The 21,463-nt window shown below is 42.8% G+C and overlaps 1 protein-coding gene across 3 annotated transcripts in view; it reads left to right on the forward strand.

The window, feature by feature from the left end:
- The window catches only part of LHFPL3 (LHFPL tetraspan subfamily member 3), a 577,619-nt gene that overhangs the window by 523,601 nt on the left and 32,555 nt on the right, over positions 1 to 21,463 (forward strand). The gene's annotated exons all lie outside the window — the stretch shown is intronic.

Genomic DNA, 21,463 nt, shown 5'->3' on the forward strand with positions numbered 1-21,463 from the left:
ACGTGTGTATTGAATGGGAATTAGGAGGCAACGTTCCAAGTTTGTTAGAGATAACAAGATTTTTAAGTGGAAGGGGCTCCCGTGAGATGTGAGTGAGCACTTCTTAGCCCCTCCGAGTTGAGACCCCAACCTGGCATTTAGACACACACAGAATTCTGGAGGGGTTGGGTCCCTTGCTCCAAACCCATTAATTCCCAGAAAATGACTGAGGCCTCGAAAGGGAAAGTAACTTGTCCAAGTTGGGGCAAAGCCTGGATTAAAACTCAGTCCCCTCTTTCTAGCGGAGTGTCTTATCAGTGCGTGTTGCAGCTCATTTCTCTCTGAGAAAGAACCTCATACACAACTTTTTTTTTTTAATACTTCTTAAAAGTGAATAAAAAAAAAAGTGAATGAAAGTGAAGGGGCCTACATCCCAAAAAGAACCACAGGTCCCAGTCCTGGCTCTGCTGCTAAACATCCAGTTGAGCTTGGGAAAGTTACTGCGGCTTCTGGACCTTGGGATCCTCCTCTGTAAAACAAGTTTGAGAACAACTGATTTCATACTTGATGCTAAGTTTGTTCCTACCCTCAGGCTGTTTTTCATGCAGTTTCCTCCCAGCAGTGTTCATTTCCCACTCTAGGATTATGAGTAATGTTACAATCAGGCCGTGTAAACAGAGACAGCTATACAAATAAGAGCCCTATGAGTCTGCATTACTAACTGAAGAAGGACAAGGGAGGGAGGGAGAAGGTGCGGATGAGAAGTGAGTAAACTGCCTCCTTTACACGGAACTGTGAAACTGATGTGGACGTGGTGAGCTCCAGGAATGGTCATCTCAGACAGGCTGAGTTCTCCAGTTTGGGTTTATCTGGTTGGTATCTACTGCTTTCCTTCCCAGAACACCAGACCCAGTATGTGAAAGGTTACACATTTTCTCCTTTCCATGTACTGCTTACTGAGTTTATAGGACCAGAAAAGTCTGAGGCAGTCCAAAAATAAATTGAAAGCCAAAAGGCCAGAGAAAAGACCCACACATGCCAGCTTCCAGCAAAGTTTTGAGATACACCCTTTATTTACATAAAATTATAGAAATACCATACCAATGTTAACCAAATATGTAATGTCATTTTAACAGAGCTTTCTTTTTCTATTGTAAATCTGTGGCATTTTTATGATGAATCTTTTTTATAAAACAACAAATACCACTTGGTTTAACAGTTTGACCCATTTTGGTTTCCACATAGCAAGTTTGGCTTAGCATACAGCTTTTTCCAAAATAGCCCATCTGGTCTGCAGCCCTCTTCCTTGTATCTGATACTGATTCAAAGTTGGGTGGGAAGAGCAGGGCAGGATATGGTGGGGTGGGGCAGATCACAGAGGTGGGTAATAGCCTGTTCACTTTTAGGTTCTAATGCTCTGGATGAAATGTAACACTGCAAAGAAGGCATGACCTTAGAACATATTAGTGGGACAGAATTTCAGTTCCAGAATTTTGGTGGAATAAGGGCTGTGGAGCAGGAAATTTGGCTGGAAGGTTTGGGTGAGGGGACTCTTAAAGCTGCATTTGCATGGCACTTCCCGTAAGATTGAAAAATGTCAATCCACCATGTCCTTTGGAGGGAGAAACTGTTGGAAATTGTGGTAAGGGCCTGCAGGCCCCTTCTTGGCAGCCATCATTGTCTGTGTGTCTTCCTTCTCCCGTGCTCACTACATCACTGTTTGAAGAGGAAAGTGGCTTCCTTCAGCAGCCAGGCAGGCCAGTTGTAACGTTGAGGATACTAGACAAGCAGGCAGAAACCGTGGTCTCCTCACCTTACTTTTCCCTTTGCTGGAGGGCCCAGCGGATGTTGTGGGAGGCACTCCAGGCTACTTCCAAGTCCTTTGTGCTGCATCCTCGGATAATCATTATCCTGCTGAGACCTCTAGTGGCCATATTGGTAACTGCAGGCGTCTGGGGACCTGAAGGCCCTGTGGGCAGCCGCTGAACCACACCACCACAACGGTCTGTAGAGGCCTCAGCCTGAAACACTTTCTAGGTGGAAGAAAGGGAACATCTGTGGCCTGAGACCCCTGATCTCTCAGCCAGGAGGCCTGGTGGCTTGTTGCCATGTGACCATGCCAACTGTCTGAAATGGTGATGAGAACTCTGCTGCCTTTTGTGTTTCTGGTTATTCCAGCTTAGTTCTGGGCTCTATTGGCTAGATTTGGCCAGTCCTTCATGTCTCACCCTAGAACAGACCTACAACCCCATTTCAGCATCACTGAAACCAAACTGAGCTCCTGAGAGTCTGAAGAGCCTGTCCCCCGAGGCCTGCTTATCTGACAGACACACACCAACCCATGTTTGCCCCCGCGGGCCCTGGCTGGGAGGCCAGGTGGCCCTGTGCTGCTCACCCAGACGTTCAGCTCCCAGAGGGACAGAAACAAGTCCTCCATCACTGCCTTCCATGCTGATGCCCAGGGCCTCCCGAGAGCAGTAAGTAGGTTACACCTGATTGATACAAATATAAATTGTTTTAATTGTTCTAACCCAGTGGTTCTCAAAGTGTGGGTCCCCACACTAGCAGCATTTTGTATCATGCAGGAGCGTATTAGAAATGCAGCTTCTCAGGCCCCACCCCAAAACCTAGTGAATCAGAACCTCTGCAAGCAGGGCCCGGCCATCTGTATTTTACAAGGCTTTCAGGTGATTCTGAGGCTCACTCAAGTTTGAGAACCACTGCCCCAAGCATTGAGTCACAAATGTCAGTATATATATATGATTACAAACTCTCAGCTTATTTAAAATCTAGGTCCTGACCCCTTATCCACAGAGATTTAGTAGTTCCTCAGTGGGGATGCAGAAATCTGATTTTTTTAACCAACATTCCATGTAATTCTAGTGTCAACGACCCACAGACCACCATTTGGGGAAATTCTGCTCTAGGAAGAGAAGGGCTGTCTTTGCTAGCACAGTTTGGCTTGCTCTCTTGAACTGGAGCTGAAGATTGTTCTCATGTCTCACCAGCCAGGAAAGAGATCTCAATAAATATAACAGTACTCCAGGACTTTGAAAGGGGCCATATTGTCTCCCTAGCAAATTAGTTTTTGCTGCCACTGTGAGGAAAATGTCAGTGAAGTCTGTATCATAATCCAGAAGTGGGATCTTCCTTCAGAAAGAGATACTAATTACAAGGGGAACAGAAAGAACAGGAAGACTATGGCTTCTTGTGAGTCTGGACTGTGGCATGCGTGTGCCAGGCTCACCAGGAAACTTCATGTCATCTCGGCAGGGAGTCCATACGCAAGTCGCCCTTTCTTCTCCCTTCTCCAGCGGTTAGGATTTTAGCAGTGCTCCCTCAAAAGGACCCAAGAGGGTAGTTCATTATGATACTGCTAGGAGGAATGTGTTTTCAGAACTGGAGGTTATGAGTACGCCTGGCTGTATGGTCTCTGTATTGATCACCCTAGAAAAGAAGAGTTCATTTTTGTGAAGATTCTTGTACATGAAAAGCCCCAGCTCTCCTCAGCACCACTCTTGAGTCCTGATGGGAGCGCCTGAAGAGACTTGCCATTGTTCTTTTTCTGTTCCATTCAAACCCCCATCCCCAACCCCCAGCCCAGTGCTCTCCAGAACACCCACCACTTCTCAGGGCACTAATTCACCTGGATGTGCTCTGAGAAGACTAACATGCAGAGTCACATGTTCAAGGCTGTGATGGAGCACAGGAGGAGACTTGGTGCTGATACCCCTGCCACCACCCGGGATTCCCAGCCGCGTGCAGACCAGCGTGCGCAGAGCCCTCTGCGTGGGCCAGCAGCTTCCCCGGGTCAGGTCTCTCTTCCTCCAGCCATGTGCGCAGAGCAGGCTCCCTTCCTTCCCTACAGCTGCCCATCTTCCCCTTACCTGTTCCCATACTCTCTTTCCCATATTTTCTGTGCTTCTGTGACTTTCTCCAGCTTTGTCCCTTCCTCTCTCTCCTTTCTTCTTTTAGGGCCTCCCCCAATCCTGAACAGCAGGCACAGCACCCCCACACCAGGAACTTAAAGAGCCTCACCACAGGCGTCCTGCAACTTTAATGCACCAGAAAGCATAATTTAAAAACAGGTCTCCCATCTCCCCTCCCTCAGGCAGAGGGGGACAGAAGGGAAGCAAAAAGGGGATGAGCAGCAAAGGAAATCCAAAGAAACCACAACAGTGTTGAGTTTTAACTGAGTCCGGAAGGAGTGCAGTCTGCTGCCCCCAGCAGTGGGGTCCAGGCAAAGTGCCAGGACAGCCCTGAGTTGGCAGGAAGGGGAGGAGGGAGAAATGAGGAAAGTAGAGCTGTAGCAGAGAGGGGAGAGGGCCTCTGTCCGGAAAACAGATCCATTCTCCCAGATGTCCCTCTATCAGGAAGAATGTTGTGGGGAGTTGGGGACTGGAGGGAGGCACTGACTTCCTTTCTTCTCCCTTGTCCTTTTCTCCAGCAGAGGTCATGCTTGGGTGCACCCATCCTGCAGCATCTTGGGGCAGGGCTCAGCAGTGGCCAGCCACCCAGGACTGGCAGAGCTGCAACATGTCTGGTGGACAGTCAGACAGGATGCCAGAGCCTGATGAGGGGTGAACCCGTGGCCCATCCCTGATTCAGTTTCCTAGTGCAGAGGGTACGATACCCTGGGGGCCACCCAACTGCTGTGGGTCACAGATACCAGCCCTCAGGCCTGAGTGGCACCCAGGGTGGGGGCTCCTGAAGTAGCCCCGTGCCAGGGCAATGCTCCCAGCCAGAAACCTTGAGCCCTCTCTGTGACTGAGGACCTCTCTTTCCCTTCCGAACCTTCCTCAATCTGTGTTTGTCTCCTCTGGCCAGCTCACGGCATCCTTCAAGGACAAAATACAAAGCATGTGATTTCAATGATTGGCCAAATGAGTTAAATGCTCCGGTACTTGCATTTAAAGCTGGCATTGCACAGTGTGAAAATGAACCACAAAATTCATGCTAATAATTTTACATTTTAGCTTTATTTACTTAGAATGACATGAAGCAGCAAATTAAAAAACTATGACTGGTGGTGATCGCACAATGATGTGAATGTATTTCATACCATTGAACTATATACTTAAAAATGCACAAGGTGTACATGTAATATGTAACTGTAAAAAAGGCTAAGGTGGCAAACTGTATATTATGTGTATTTTACCACAATGAAAAAAGGAAAATAAGAATAAAACCAATAAATACATGACAAGGTGAGAAAGAGGCCTCAGGAGACAAGGAAAAAGCTTTGTATTTGAATACCTTTAATGGCATTTTCTTCTGCTTTATGAATTTTCATCTAGCACTGTGCCTACTAATTATGTAGCTGATTCTGCCTGCACCTTATAGTGTCCCTGACTTGGAGATGATCAACTCAATTCTTACACAATGTTAGAGGTGAAATTCTAATCCTGGGGTGAGGATGGGGGAGTCCTAGTCTAGAACTGGGTGTAATTTCAACCTAGTAGTCATTCATCGACATGAGAAAAAAAGAAACCTGAAAGTTTTTTTTTAAATGAGATTCTTGCATTTAGAAGAGCACCCATCACATGTCTAGGTGACCTCGCAGGTATGCACAGGGCAATGTGAGAGGTCTGTGGTGAGGTCAGTTCATGAATTATGAGTGACCCTCAATGATGTAGCTTCTCACACTCAACACAGATTGTACTTCCAGTATATTGAAAATGATTTAGGTCACTTATTACCCTCCTGTCTGAAGTCTGGCGCCTCAAAAGATCATTAGTAAGCTTGTAGCTTCTCATAGCTTTAGTATGAACAAAGGGTATAAAGCAGATTTAAGTGCAGAATATATCATTTCTGTAGCACATTTGTCTCAATAATGTTTGTGGGGCTGCATTTTAAATGAGGTTTATAGCAACTTGCCCTTCCTTCCAGGTTAAGAAAACTTTATCTAAACTGAGGCTGCAATGGTTTTTAAGTTCCTCATAACATACCCACCCAAACACACCTTTCTCTGCACTCCTGTGAACCTCAGTAAGCTCTTTAGGCAGGCATGGGAAGCTTAATGTATTTACTGTGAAATAGTACCATTCTCCTCAATCAGCTTATCCCAGCTTTGCAAATTGAAAGAATTTCATTCCTGGCATCAACAGCCTGTTAAATTGGTTCTGATTAATAATTGAATCTTAAGACCCTTTCAAGGCAACATTTACAACAACAGATTAGTGGAGAAGCAGGGAAAGATGCCACAGAGCACCATGTGTCATGATGGAGCAGACTGAGGGCCTCAACTGGAGGTGAAATGCTGAGTCTAGGGAGTTTAATTCCTTAGAAAAACCATAGAAAGACACAGAAACATCTCCCCAACAGAATGATGGGCCTAGCAGTTATTTCCCAGGAACATACTTTCAGTGCTGATCTGGACGCATTCTTGGACTTGGAGAATGGCTGCTGGTCATATACTTGCAGTTCACATTACATTGTCTTGGATTTTGGATTATGTATAATGGCATTTCAGAAAATTTCTTTTCCTACAATCCTGAAAGAGAAAATGCAGTCCTGAAATATCAGACTGAGAAACAGGTTCCTAGCATAACAATCCCAAGGTATAGCCCTTTGGGATGGTTTTCAGGCACATAGTGCATCCAAATAGCTCAAGATCTTCATGCCGAATCCTTTCAGCCTGCCAGTGATTGTCCAGCACCAAGACTTGCATGGGCCCAGATCCTCCCTGCCCAACCAGTGAAGGTAATCTCAATGCTATTATTCTTTTACCCACTGGAGATAAAAGAAGGAACCTGAAAGTAAAAGAACAAAGAGATTTTTTTTCCTTTAGATGAGCACCTGCCACATTTTTTTAAGTCACCCATAGAGTTTCTCAACAGAGGCCCTATGGCCACCCTGGAGTGTTGTCTCAGAGCCACCTGAGGGATTGGTTTCAAATACAAAGGCACTCTTCTCAGATCTGCAGATCCTGAGTCTTCGTAAATTTTTGAGTTAACCAGAAGGCAATTATCTGGTGAAGTTTGAGAACCAGTGACCTCCAGAAGCTTTCATTAATTTCAGTGATTTATTGTATTTTCAGAATCCAACCATTCTATGGCCCACATGCAAATCTTTAAATCAGTTGCTTAGTAAAACTAACTTGTATGTTTTGTAATCCCAGAGACTGAGAGCAAATTAGGCACGTACTGAGGCTGTGTGGTGGCCTGAACACTGAACTAGTTTCTGCAGATTACCCAATCCCCATGGCTTCTCTACGAGCAGTGGCACCCTGCATACACGGTACACTTAGAAAAACCTCAGACTGCAAGAGAGGGTGAGAAGTGAGCCTTTGAGAGGACTCTGGGAAAAGGTAATATTAACAGCTAAGAAACTCCCTTGCATTGTGCTTTTGCTGTATGCCAGGGACCTCGCCTGTATTATCTCATTTCGTTGTCACAATAATCTATGAAGGAGGTACGAGTGTATTGTCCCCATTGTACAGATGAGGACACCACAGTTCAGAGGGCCTATTCAGCAATGCAGCAGGGATTTACTCCCAGCAGGCTGCTTCCAGCACACAGGCTCTTCTTAAACACTGTTCCAACTGTCATGGCAGTTCTCCTTTCTCTAGTAAGGCAGAAACCAGGAGGTGATGCTCTCAAATGTAAATATTTCATCCTACCATGGGGCCACCTAATTTCTATTTCACTGGTGACTCACTCTATCTTAATTCCATGAAGCACGCATATATATGCCAGCCTCGGAATGCAAGATGAATAAATGTGTGCCTTAAGAGGCTTTGAATTACTATGACATTCAGTCACATAGAAGGTCCAGAAGTGGGACTCAGAACCCCTGACTACCTTGGCCAATCTTGAGGCCAGTTAGCTGCCTGGCTTGCCTTTCTAAAACCCTCCCAGGAGCAATAGTTTCCAACTCCCTTACATTATTGTGCTGTCAGAATAACTGCCAGTTTGGCTCTTCTAAGCAAAACCATTCCTGGAGGCAGTATATTTGGAACTGAATCCTCTTGGTCATGCAACCTGGAGATTTATAATTTTTTAACACCTTTCAACGTGTTAAATTCCTCCTTCCCGAATGCTGGTAAAATTTACTGTGTTCCCCAATCTGGCCCCCTCAATGTAATCCCTAATAACGAGCAAAACTATGCAGGAGAGCAGCAGGGAGGTTTTTGGCTGACGGTTTTACAGGAGAGAAATAGGGCATGTGATTTGCAGTCGTTACTACATAGCAGCTTCTATGGCAGTTAAAGTCTAGTTAAAGTAAGTTGGTAAATTCTAACTGTGTCCCAGGCTACTTCCTGCTATGAAGACTGAATACAAACCATAATATCTCATTGTCCATATGAAAATTGTACACAACTATCTTGAAGACCCTTTTGACTTGCCCTGAAAGCTAGTATTGCAGATTTCTTTCATAAGCCAATCAATGTGTAAGAATTTTCCTCTGCACCTGTTTCATTACAGGTGTCCCCCCATTGCTGGGGGCTCCCTAGAGGCAGACCAGCCCTAGGGGCTCAGTTACAGTCTTTGGGGCCAGGGCAGGCTCAGATCTTACAGCAACCTGTAAGTGCCAGGTCTCCCTGCATCCTCATGATTTGCCCCCCAAAGCAACCTCCGGAGACCCTATCCCGAACAGGCAGAGTGTGTCTTGCCCTGCCCAGCTCCGACTTTGTCAGCACCTCAAGCTGCTTCCTCCAGACCTGAGACGCCTCAGTCCAGGATCACCACCAGCACCTTATCTGCTTTCTCCGCCTCTGTTCCTCCATAGCCAAGCAGAGCTGGTGAAAGCCCCCCAACGTGGTGCTGCCTCCACTGCACCTCCATGCGACTGATTCTGCTGAGCACTGCTTACCCCTGGCACTCCTTCCCGTTGGTCCCTAACGCCTCCCTTTTGGATGTAGCTCAAAACCGCTGCCTCTTGCCAAACATGTGGCACACCCCAACCCGCAGGGGCCCCGCTAGTCCCTCTGCCAGGATGGGGCTCATCGGGCGACAACTTCAGGTTTCTTCTTGCCCACCCCAAACCTTTGCTTTATTTTCATTCACTTCTCTTCTCTCTTCTTTGTCTTTTTTCTGCCCCAGAGTCTAATCTTCATCCTGAGTTTTTCTTTTTAATAACTCCTCATACCCCCACACACAGCCCCTGGGAACCACCTTTCTGCTTTCTGTCTCTATGAGTTGACTTCTGTCAGTAGCTCGTACAAGTGGAGCCACACAGTATTTGTCCTTTTAAGACTGGCTTATTCCACTGAGTGTGATGTCGTCAAGGTTCATCCATGTTGTGGCATGTGTCATAATTTACCCCTTTTTAAGACTGACTAATAATCCACTGTATGTATATATCACATTTTTCTAATCCATTCAGCCGGCCAGCATTATTGTGATTTTGCTGTATGCCAAGAGCTTTGCCTGTATTATCTCATTTCTTTATCACACATTTTAGCTATTGTGCCTGAGGTCTTACTCCTCTCCCCTTATGCCCTCCAGAATTTCGAGTCTATCAATTACTTTCTTTTACCCCATAGTGAAGCCCTTTCTCTCCACAGGCATCTTCCCATCATCCTATAAATACGACCATGATATCCACCTTGGTACATTGTGAGCTTTCACTCTTTTTCTTGCCTTTTCACCACTACAATTTCATTTTTAAAAAATCTATTCCCCACATTTCCATACTACCCAATCACTCTTTTTGGGAAAAAACTTATTATGAATATTCCCTGCATTCAAAAAAGTGTAAATAATTATATGATAAACACCTGTTTACTCATCATTTGGCTTTAAAAAAAAAAAGCATTACCAATACCACCATTTGGAGTTGGACTGGGATTGAATCTTGCTTCTAATCCTTCCACCATCTCCCAGACACACACACACACACACACACACACACACACACACACACACACACACGGCTTTTTCTCAGGCCATCTCTGCAGCCCCACCTGACCCTTCTCCTTACCGATGTCTCGTCTCTTGGCTGCCACAACCCTGGACTCTCTCATTCCCATCCTATATCTTTGATTCCCCCTTCTCTGCCTTCTCTAGCTCCCCTTCCCCTTCCAAATTTCTGGCCTTTGTCTTCTATTATCTCTCTTCTCTAGATTATCCATTTCCATTTTTTAGCTCATTGACTCCCAAATCTCAGTGACTCCCAAATCTTAATCTCCAGTCTATATTTTTTACCCAATCTCCATTTCCAAGTTTCTGTTTGCTTGTCACACATGACTAGGCCATCCTACTAGCACCACAACTGGTGAGCCTCAGGGCTTTAGCATCAGCCCTGTCCTGTTTGACACTCTCAGTAATGGCTCAGATGAGGATACGAGTTTAGCTAATTTGTGAAGGACACAGAGCTGTGTGGGGCATTGTGTAGCTGGATAACAGAATATAGATCCAGAAGATTTTAAAAGGTTGAATCTAATATGATGCAGTGTAACAAAGGTCTGTGTGAGGATCTAGCCTTGATTCTAAACACCCAACCGCACAGAGAGATCATAAGCCAGAAGCTGTATTGAGGAAAGGCACAAGGGATTTGTTTAAGTGGCAAGGTCATTGGGCACTACTACTGTGAAAAAGCTAATGGAATCTTAGGCTGTAAAAGATAAAAGATCTATGTTACGGGAAGGAGTGTTCTCCTCAATCTAACAGTATTAGATTCAGACCTACAGTGATTTCATCTCTGGACACCACATTCAAAGCAAGGCTGTCAGCAACTCGGTGGCATTCAGAAAGGAACACCCGGGACCATGATAGTACCAAAAACAGGTCCCCGGCCATGTCTCAAGGGCTATCCAGGAGATTAGACAGACCCTTTTTAACTCCAGGTTATACAGTACCAGTAGGAGGCACTACAGGATTCTGATTCAACATAGATTCAGTGAAATCTCTCCAACTCCCTGAGCTACAGAACACGGGAAGGACTTCTGGAGAGGTAGTGGGTAACCAGAGGAGGTCTTCAAGTTCAGTGGATATGGAGATGGAAATTTCAGCTTCCTCTCTTCAAATCTCTTCTCCTACAAAGAGCCTTGATTATATGTATCTGCCTAGAACTGAACTTACCAGATAGTACATTCTAGTTGAAAAGCCAGTGTTTGTTCTTACAGCCACAGAGAAAAGCATTCAATGATTTTTAACAATTCAAAAATTCAGAAACCTTGGAGTACAGGAGAACTTCCTTAACTCGTTGCAAGCATACCTTGGAAATACTGTGGTTCGGTTTCAGACCACACAATACATCAAATATTGCAAGAAAGAGAATCAAATGAATTTTTTGGCTTCCCAGTGCATATAAAAGTTATGTTTACACTGTACTATAGTCTATTAAAGGTGCAATATCATTCTGTCTTAAAAAACAATGTACATTCCTTAATTTAAAAATATTGCTAAAAAATAATAACTATCATCTGAACTTTCAGCAAGTTCACCTTTCGTCTTTCTGCCGGTGGAGGCTCTTGCCTAGATAATGATGGCTGCTGAATGACCAAGGTGGTAGCTGCCGAAGGCTGGGGTGACTGCCAATTTCTTAAACTAACAATGAAGTTTGCCTCACTGATTGACTCTTCCTTTCATGAATGATTTCTCTGTAGCACATGCTGCTGTTTGATAGCGTCTTGCCCACAACAGAGCTTATTTCAATCCTCTCAAGCCCTGCCACTGCTTTATCAAGTAAATTCAGTCATATTCTAAATCCTTTGTCATTTCAACAATCTTCACAGCATCTTGACCAAGAATAGATTCCGTATCAAGAATCTATAAAATCTTCTTTGCTCATCCATTAAAGTTTTATCTGAGATGCAGCAATTCAGTCATGTCTTCAGGTTCCACTTCTAAGTCTAGTGCTCTCGCTGTTTCTGCCACATCTGCAATTCTCCTTCCACTGGTCTTGAACCTCCCTCCACCCCCAGTCATCCATAAGGATTGAAATCAACTTCTCCCGAATTCCTGTTAATGTTCATATTTCGACCTCTTCTCATGAATCACAAATGTTCTTTATGGCATCTAGAATGGTATATCCCTCACAGAGGTTTCTCAGTTTACCTTGCCCAAATCCATTAAAGGAATCCATTAGAGTAATCACTATCTATGGTAGCTGCAGCCTTATAAAGTGTATTTCTTAAATAATAAAACTTGAAAGTCAAAATTACTTCTTGATCCATAGGCTACAGAATGGATGTTGCATTAGGAAGCATGAAAATAGCATCCATCTCATGTCCATCTCCATTAGAGCTCTTGGGTGACCAGATGTATTGTCAACGAGCAGTAATATTTAGAAAGGAATCTATTTTTCTGAGCAGTAGGTCTTAAGAGTAAGCTTAAAATATTCAGTAAACCATATTATAAACAGATGTCACCTAGGTTTTATTGTTCCATTTATAGAGCACAGGAAGAGTAGATTTAGCATAAATCTTAAGGGCCATTGGATTTTCAGAATGTAAGTGAACATTGGCTTCCACTGAAAGTCACCAGCTATATTAGCCCCTAACAAGAGAGTCAGCCTGTCCTTTGAAGCTTTGAAGCCAGGCATTGACTTCTCTTCTTTAGCTGTGAAAATCCAAGATGGCATCTTCGTCCAATAGAAGGCTGTTTCTTCTATGTTGAAACTCTGTTGTTTAGGGTATCCACCTTCATTAATGATCTTAGAGCTTCTGGATAACTTGCTGCAATTTATATATCAGTACTTGCTGCTTCACCTTGTGCTTTTACTTTATGAAGAGAGATTATTTCTTTAAACCTCATGAACCAAGCTCTCCTAGCTTCCAGCTTTTCTGCAGCTTCCCCACCTCTCTCGGTCTTCATAGAATTGAAGTGTTAGGGCCTTGCTCTGGATAAGGCTTTGCTTAAGGGAATGTTGTGGCTGGTTTGTTCTTCTACTCAGACCACTAAAACTTCCTCCATATCAGCAATATGGCTGTTTTGCTTTCTTATTCATGTGTTCACTAGAGTAGCACTTGTAATTAATTCACTTCAAGAACTTTTTTCCTTTGCATTCTCATCTTGACTGATTGGTGCAAGAGGCTTACCTTTCAGCCTGTCCCAGCTTGCAACATGCCTTCCTCACTAAGCTTAATCATTTCTAGCTTTTGATTTAAAGTGAGAAACATGTGACTCTTCCTTTCACTTGAACACTTAGAGGCCATTGTAAAGTTATTAATTGGCCTAATTTCAATATTGTTATGTCTTAGAGAATAGGGAATCCTGAGGAGAGACAGAGAGAGAGACAGGAAACACCTGGTCAGTGGAGCAGTCAGAACACACAAATTCATTGAATAAGTTCACCATCTTATATGGCCATGGTTTGTAGCACCCCAAAACAATTACAGTAATATCAAAGATCACTGATCACAGATTACCATACCAAATGTAAGAATAATGAAAAAGTTTGAAATATTGTGAAAATTACCAAAATGCGACACAGAGACACAAAGTGAGCAAATGCTATTGGAAAATGGCATCAGTAGACTTGCTTGACACAGGATTGCCCCAAACCTTCAACCTGTAAAAAAAAGCAGTATCTGAAAAGCACAATAAATTGAAGCACAATAAAAACAAGGTGTGCCTGTAGAAGTATGCCAGTAAAAAACCCTGTCAAACATCGTTCTTAATTATGGAACACTAGAAGTCTTCTCTTTAAAATAAGAACAAAGAGGAGATGACCCCACCATCACTACCATTAAGCATTATGCTAGAGGTCCTAGCCAGAGTAATAAGGCAAGAAAATAAGTAAGAGATATAAGGGTTACACAAGAAATAACAAATTTTCATTATTCACAGAAGTTATGGTTGTCTTTGTATAAAATTTAAGAAAATCTGGCAAACTACTGGAATTAAAAAGATGGTTCAACAATATTTCTTCAACATAGGATCAATATGCATAAACCAATAGTGTGTTTGTCCACCACTGACAATCAAAATGTAAATATCTTAAATATCCTATTCACAGTAGCAAAGAAAACTATGAAGTAGCTAATATGCTTCACATTTTAGGGGTTTTAAGAAAAAAATTACAGAATTTTTCTAAAGGACATAAAAAAGATCTAAGTAAACATTCATGAATTGAAAGATTGAGAATCTTAAGTATGTCGAGTTTCCCTAAATTATGAGTTTTTAAATACAATTTTATTCCAATAAAAGTCCCCCTATTGATTTAGGATAAGCTCATCCTAAATCAATAAAGAAGGATGAAGGCCCAGGAATAGCCAAAACGTTTTTGCACCTGGGTAGACAAATAGATTGATAGACCAGAACCCAGAACAGATAGATTTAGACATGCATAGCTGGTATGCAACATAAGTGGCATTACAGATCCAGGTAAAAAGAGTGAACTTTTTAATTATTGATAGTAAACAGTGGCTCTCCAAATGGAGGAGGAAAAGTTAAATTATATGCCTACTTCATACACAGAAAATGTGATTCTATATGAATTAAATACCTGTGGAAAAAAACAAAACTTTAAACCTTCTAGAAGAAAATATAAACTATTGTTATGTCCAGAATGTAAATATATATATATATCTATGTATACATATATATGTGTGTGTGGAGAAAATATAAATTTCTAACCAGGATTCCCGTCTGGGCTTAATAGCACCCACTGTATATATATATACATATAAGAGCCTGCTTTGCACACTTATGAGAGTGGCAGGATGTTTACCTGGGACAGAGCACCTGGTCAGTCGAGAGAGTATGAGCCCAGGGAAGTGGCAGAGAGGAGACACCCATTCTGTCCTCTCCTCAGTTCCTGGTACGTAATTGGCCAGGTGTCCACCAGTCGCAATAGAGAACCACCCACAGTGTTCCTCCCAGTGCTAGGGGTGGGAAAGTGGAGAACTGAGAGAGCAGGCAGAGAGCAGTGCAAGCAGAGAAGGTGGGAGCCATGAGAACAGGAGGGAGTGGAGAAAGGAAGCCTAGGGGAGAACCAGGAGAGAGGGAGGCTGGCAGAGGGAATCCCCCAGTGCTAGGAGAGGATTAAGTCTGCATTAGGGAACAGGAGACAACAGCACTGGAGCTGGGAGAGACTGAGACCTACTGCCATGGGAATAAATGTGATACCCCTTTTAAAACCCCCAATTCCTTGCCCTGGTCTTTATTCAATCTCATCAAATTCATAGGGAACTTGCCCCAGTCAGGGAACCCTCTCCTTCTGGAGCAACAGTGTATGTATATATAGTCTGGGTGTGTATGTGCACATTTTTTTCTTAACAAAACACAAAAACATGAACTACAAAGGAAATGCATGATAGATTTAACCACTTAAAAGTTTTAATTTCTACATAAATAGAAAAATGAATAGAAAATTTACAGAAGAGAAAATCTCATGGCCAATAAAGATACTTAAACTAAGCGTTTTCAGGGCACCTAAGTCTCTTGCATAGAGACTTAGGGAGGGTTGATTATGACATAATCCACTGCTGAATAATGGACTCTGGATGGTGTTCCTCACAGCCTTGTATTTGTGATAGTTCTGGGTACTGATTAATGATTTGTGATGTCTTTGTTTATCCAAGGCTAATCAAGCATGTTACCATGAATAAAGGAAGCTTATAACATCCTGCACACTCACTGTATGTGCAAAGGACTAAATAGACACGGAGATTTCCCAGGACTGTCCCCCAAAGGCAGTATTGGGAATGGACCTGAAAGGTCCAGCCCCCTCCTTCCCATGCCACCCCCATGTTCTCTTCACAAAAGTGTCTAGGTTTTTCCACTACACATTCCCAGGAGGGAACAATAAGGGCTCACTGCAAGTACCTCAAATGACAGCAATATGTAACATATTGAGATGTATAGTTCAGCCCCTAGAATGTAAATTATTGATACAAGAAATTTCAAGCTCTACCATTGAATGCCTCTCTTTGTCTGGCATCTCTCTTTGCTCATGCTGACATCTACAAAAATTTAATCAGTTATTTAAATAAATGCATATCTTCTGTCTCCAGACTTGAAAGGACACATAAAATAGTAAGAATCCAGCCTGAAGTAGATAGGAAAATTTAATCTTCATTTTGATTTTTTTTATAATAGAATGTTTTTATCAATACAACTACCAGAGGCAATGCAATCTCAGGCTTTCCTTGACAATCTTATGCTTTTCACTGTCACATGAAATTAGATGCTATTTATAGTAAAAAAATAAAGCAGAATACAGTACGTAAATTCTCCATCTCAGTGTTGATAAAGGCTATATTTTGAATATTTTTAAATATTTTTAAAATTTTTATTAATTGCATTAAATTAATTTTTTTATTTTTTATTAATTGTATTAGATTGTGTTTTAGTGTGGAAGAAAGGGTGTGAACAAATGCAGTATGAAAAACGCTTTACCCACCTAAGAACATAAGACAGACAGAAACGGCAAAAAACAGATCAGGGTTTCATGATTATGTGTATAGCTTATAATTTATATGACCTTGGGAAATGGATTTAACCATACCTTTCTTCACCTGTAAAATGAGCAATTAATCTTCCTCAAGAGATTTTGCAAGGATTGTGCCTCTGGGTGGCACTGTTACCAGAGACTGTCCTTAATCTCACTGCGGTAAAGAATTCAAGAATGGTTACAGAAAAGATGTCGAGCATTAAGAATTTTATTTAGAGTTGTAGAGTTGAAAGAAAGCACAGAGTACGCACCTGGAGAGCTGGGGCGCAGGCAGACTCAGAGAAGGTCTAGGGAGGGAGAAACTGGGAGCCTTTTTTTACGGGAAGAGAGATGAATATTCACTAAGTGAGATGAGGTTTCAAAGGCAACAGGTAGACTTCCTGGAGTTCCGCTTTGCTCCACCTTCATGTCCAGCAAAGGGATAGTTTACTATTTTTGGTCCCCATCGAAACTATCCTGGCAAGGAAAGCTGATGCTAATGGCGGAGGGTGTGATTTTTATTAAGGTAATAATGGATTTGGGGGTGAATTTTGGGTCAGTTTCTCTTCCATGTTAGAACTAGCCAGTTTCAACCAGCCTGCTATCTATACGCTCACACCACGTCTCGTGGGAAGGCTGACATGGAATGTGTAGAATATAAGCAAGCATCTAACCGACTGTAACACCGGCGGGAGTCCCCCTCCCCTTTCTGCGCATGTCTGGCTATCTTCCTACCGTAACAGTACAACCATACCGCGGCAGGAGACAGCTGGCACCCTCAAACAGGGCAATTTAGGAGAGCTCAATGAAGCAACTGTTTACAAAGGCGTGGGCAGGGCAGGACTGGAGAGAACCACGAGGGATGATGAGGCCTTCCCGGGTCAGAACAGAGGGAGCCATTACCTAAGGAAGTAGCTACCAAAAGCGGGGAGAAGCGGAGCTACGGTTCTTCCTGGAGTGGGCTGCGGGAGAGGCCCCTCGGGGCTGTGGCCTTCCACGAGGAGCGCGGCCACCCAGCCTGGGGCCGGCAGGAGAGGCAATACCCCCAGCCTCTTTCTTCTTCCCTCGCTCAGTCTCCAGAGGGCAAAAGAGCCCAGTTGTCACAGTCTCTAGGGGTCGGTCAGCCTTGTAGATCTGGGTGGAGAAAGGTGGAGAATTGGTCTGGAAGGGCAATCAGAAACGACAAAGCAAAGAGCATAATAAATGTTAGTCGTCTTCCTCAGACACCCTCCCCTACAGTTGCATTTCCCTCATCAAACAGTGCTGAGCTGTAAATATTCTCTTTTTCTGTTTGATCCTCATAGCACTCTGTTAGCCAAACAGGGCAAGTGGTATTATACTGAGGCTTGAGATTACATGACTTCAAAGATCATGAAGGGTCCAAAACCCCATTCATTAGATTTGTGATATGGCCCAGAGAAACTGATGCTGGAAACATTATTTGAAGACAAACGCTTTGAGTAAACGAATGAATCTTAAACGTTATCATCATCCAGCTATTTCCATTGGGCAGAAAGTTGCATCTTCATAAAAGGATTTGGCTCCACTTAAAGTATATATGGGTATAGTATATATGTGTATATATCTATATGTTGCTTATAATAAAGGGTACATCTACATCAAAGATACATATTTGTTAATAGAGAAAATCAGAAACCAAGCAATGGAGCACAATTCAAGTATGTTAATCATAAAAGCTACTCTAGTTGCTGTGGCTGAGCATGACATTTGCTTCTGAGCTTCTCAACATCACTAAGTTACACTATTCTCATTGCCAGGGAAGAAGTAGCAGGCTATTTCCTGAGTGGGGAAAAAATGAGAAATGTTCCTAGACATAAACTCTGTAATAAGTTTCTTGTGGAGGGACAAACCTTCCTTTTGTGTAAGAAACTGAGTGGCATAATGGACAGTGACCTTGACAGCAGTGTTACAATTAATAAAAAGGAATGTTTTCCATGGCTATTTCTTGAAATCAGGGTATAACATTAAAGCACAGATCAGTAACGGTGATTCTGAGAGAAGCTACAGTAATGGTCCAAACATGAAACTTCCTGGTCTCCTGACATGGTCCATGGTGATCTCAGTGAACCTACAGGAGGAAGAGAGTCCTTCCCTTTGAGACCCACTTCCTACCTGGCATTTCCATCAGGCAGGCTTTTGATTGGCACAGATATCTGGAGATTGTTCTCCCCATCAAGGTTTGCAGTGGGTGCTCGAGCCCAGTGCTGCTGATGGAGGGAATTTGTTGTCAGCGGGTGGCAGGGCTGGGCTGACAGCATTGTGACAGCCCTATGACTTCTCTTTCGTGGAGTCCTGGGTCCTGACAGGCAGCAAAACTCTCGGGCGAGTGACACACCAGTGCCTCTCTTCCCCATCTTCCAGGGCTTTGTTTTCAACTGTCAAGAAGTAAAAGGAGACAAACTGACTCAGAAGTAGAAAATAATCTCCATACTTCACCTTCTTCAGTTTAAGCTTCAAACCCAACTTCCCATAAATGCTCTTCAGTCTACCATGTGGAAGAATCAGCCTGTCACCTTTTGCTGGAAGTTCAACCAGGTCTAGTTAGAATCCTCTAGCCCCTGAATTTTAATGCAGATAAAATGAGATGAAAATGAACTTCAGGGTGTCCTTGAAAAGAACTAATGTATGAGCTTCCACCTATGGCCACCTCCAGGCACTAGGCACTTCACACTGGTATCTCTAATCTTCACTATTTACCTTTCAGGTAGGTGGTATTATCTCCATTTTATTTTTCAGTAAAGAAAATGAGGTTCTGAGATGATAACCAGTTGCCCAGGAGCACACATTGAGAGAATTACATTTGATCCCAGCTTTTTGAGACCTTGAGCACACTGCCCTTGCCTGTATTTCGGTTAGCCTTTGATGTCCCTGAGACAATTGTTCACTGCCCTTCATATTTGACTTAGTGGGTTTTTCTAATTAGAACCCCTGACCTGACCCGAAAAGAAATTAAGAATAGAAATGGCTTTGAGTTATTGATTCCAGATCATATTTCTTGTTGTTTTCCTTGATCTTCATTTGAGTTTTCTCTCTCTTCATCTCAAAATCCCATAAAGGGAACAATGCAAAAATGATGGGTAGGGGTTGATCTTCTGATTGGAGACATTTTGGTTTATTCTTATAGGTGTGTTGAATTTTCATTCCAGCCAAAGAAAATTGACTCTCCTGCCACCATTTCAAAAGAGCATCTGCCAAACCCATGGCCACTGCCCAATTACAAAGCAGCACAGCTAAACCCAGGTTTGTCTCAGGGACATCAAAGGCTAACTGAAATAAAAGCGCTTGCTTTTAGGGTCCTGTCTCTTACCAGCTTCTCCTCAGTTGAGATCTACAGGGCAAAAACCCTGAGCTGCCTCAGGGCAGCCAGTGGTCAGGATGGCCGGGTGCTGCTGAAAAGGCATTTACTGAATACCTCTCGCATGCCAGGTACTTCTCTTCAGTTGTCATCATTCAATTCTCATATAACCCTACTGGGTAGGAATTATCATCCCCAGTGGGTAGGAATTATCGTCCCCATTGTAAAGGTGACTGGCTCAGGCTTACACACTGAGTCACTGGCTGAACCCAGCTCTCCCTGAATATAGAGCCCATTTTCTCTTCCTTCTGCCATGCTCCTCACTCCGTTTCATCCCTGAGAGTCAGATAGTGAATTCCATAAAACTGGAATCAGTCATTCACGATAGGCAAGCAGCCCTGGAGAAGAAGTCTCTCATATTGGCTGAGCAGGTCTCTTCCTGATACAGACAGAGGTATTTCACTAGGGAAAAAAAAATTACCATATTTTGATCTGGTGATACTGCTAGTCTTAGCCTTACCATTCTTTATTTTTAATTCAGGTATATACAATAAAACACACAAATCTTAGCATACAGCTCAATTAATTTTGACATGTATAAATACTCACATAACCACTGCCCAGATAAGACATCAAACATTCTAATTTTTTTCCCTTCACCTATTTCACCCATCCCTCTACCTCCCTCCCCTATGGCAACCACCAGTTTTTCTCTGTGTTTCTAAGTCTATTTATGTTTTGTTTGTTTTGTCTTTTAGATTCCACATATAAGTGAAATCATATGTGTCTTTCTCTGTCTGACTTCACTTAGCATAATACCCTCTAGGTCTATCCATGTTGTCACAAATGGCATGTGTCTCATTCTTTTTCATGGCTGAATGATATTCCAATTGTATATATGTACCACATCTTTCAGATTGCTTCCATTTCTTGCCTATTATAAATGATGCTGTGATAAACACAGGAGTGCACATATCTTTTCAAATTAGTGGTTTTGTTTTCTTTATGTGAATTCCCAGAAGTAGGATTGCTGGATCATATGGTAGTTCTATTTTTAGTTTTTTGAGAAACCTCCATACTGCTTTCCATGGTGGCTGCACCAATTTATATTCCAAACAATTGTTTCCTTTTCTCCACATCCTCACCAACACTTGTCTTGTTGATAGTAGCCATTCTGACTGGTGTGAAGTGATAGCTCATGGTGGTTTTGATCTGTATTTTCCTGGTAATTAGTGATATGGAACATCTTTTCATGTATCTGTTGACCGTCTGTATGTCTTCTTTGGAAAAATGTCTATTCAGGTTCTCTGCCCATTTTTTAAATTGGATTGTGTTGAGTTGTGTGAGTTCTTAATATATTTTGATTAGCCCGTTATTGGGCAAATATCCTCTCCCATTCAGTAGGTTGCCTTTTTGTTTTGTTGATGGTGTCCTTTGCTATGCAGAAGCTTTTTAGTTTGCTGTAGTCCCACTTGTTCATTTTTGCTTTTGTTTCCCCTTGCCTGGTAGTTGTGTCCAGAATAAAATTAGCCCTCCTATTCTTCTCCCCACAATCCAATCTTCATCTTTCCTCTTAGTCTTTATCATTCATCTCCAAAATCATTTCTCAACCTCCCTTTTTCCTTAGCTGACTTTTTGCCCAGCCAAGAAATGGATGGATGGAGTTGAATGTAGCTAGTTATTCACTTAACATGTATTGAATCACCTACTACATGCCAAGAAGAGATAGACAAGAAAACCAGCCATGAAGGACTGGTTGGTCCCTGAGCAGAGAGAGAGAAGTAGCTAAGCAAGCCTACAGGGGTCAGGAAGGACTCCAAGAATAGTTTCTTTATCCAAGATAAC

This window comes from Manis javanica, chromosome 6 (assembly GCF_040802235.1).
Source record: "Manis javanica isolate MJ-LG chromosome 6, MJ_LKY, whole genome shotgun sequence".
Lineage (NCBI taxonomy): Eukaryota > Metazoa > Chordata > Mammalia > Pholidota > Manidae > Manis > Manis javanica.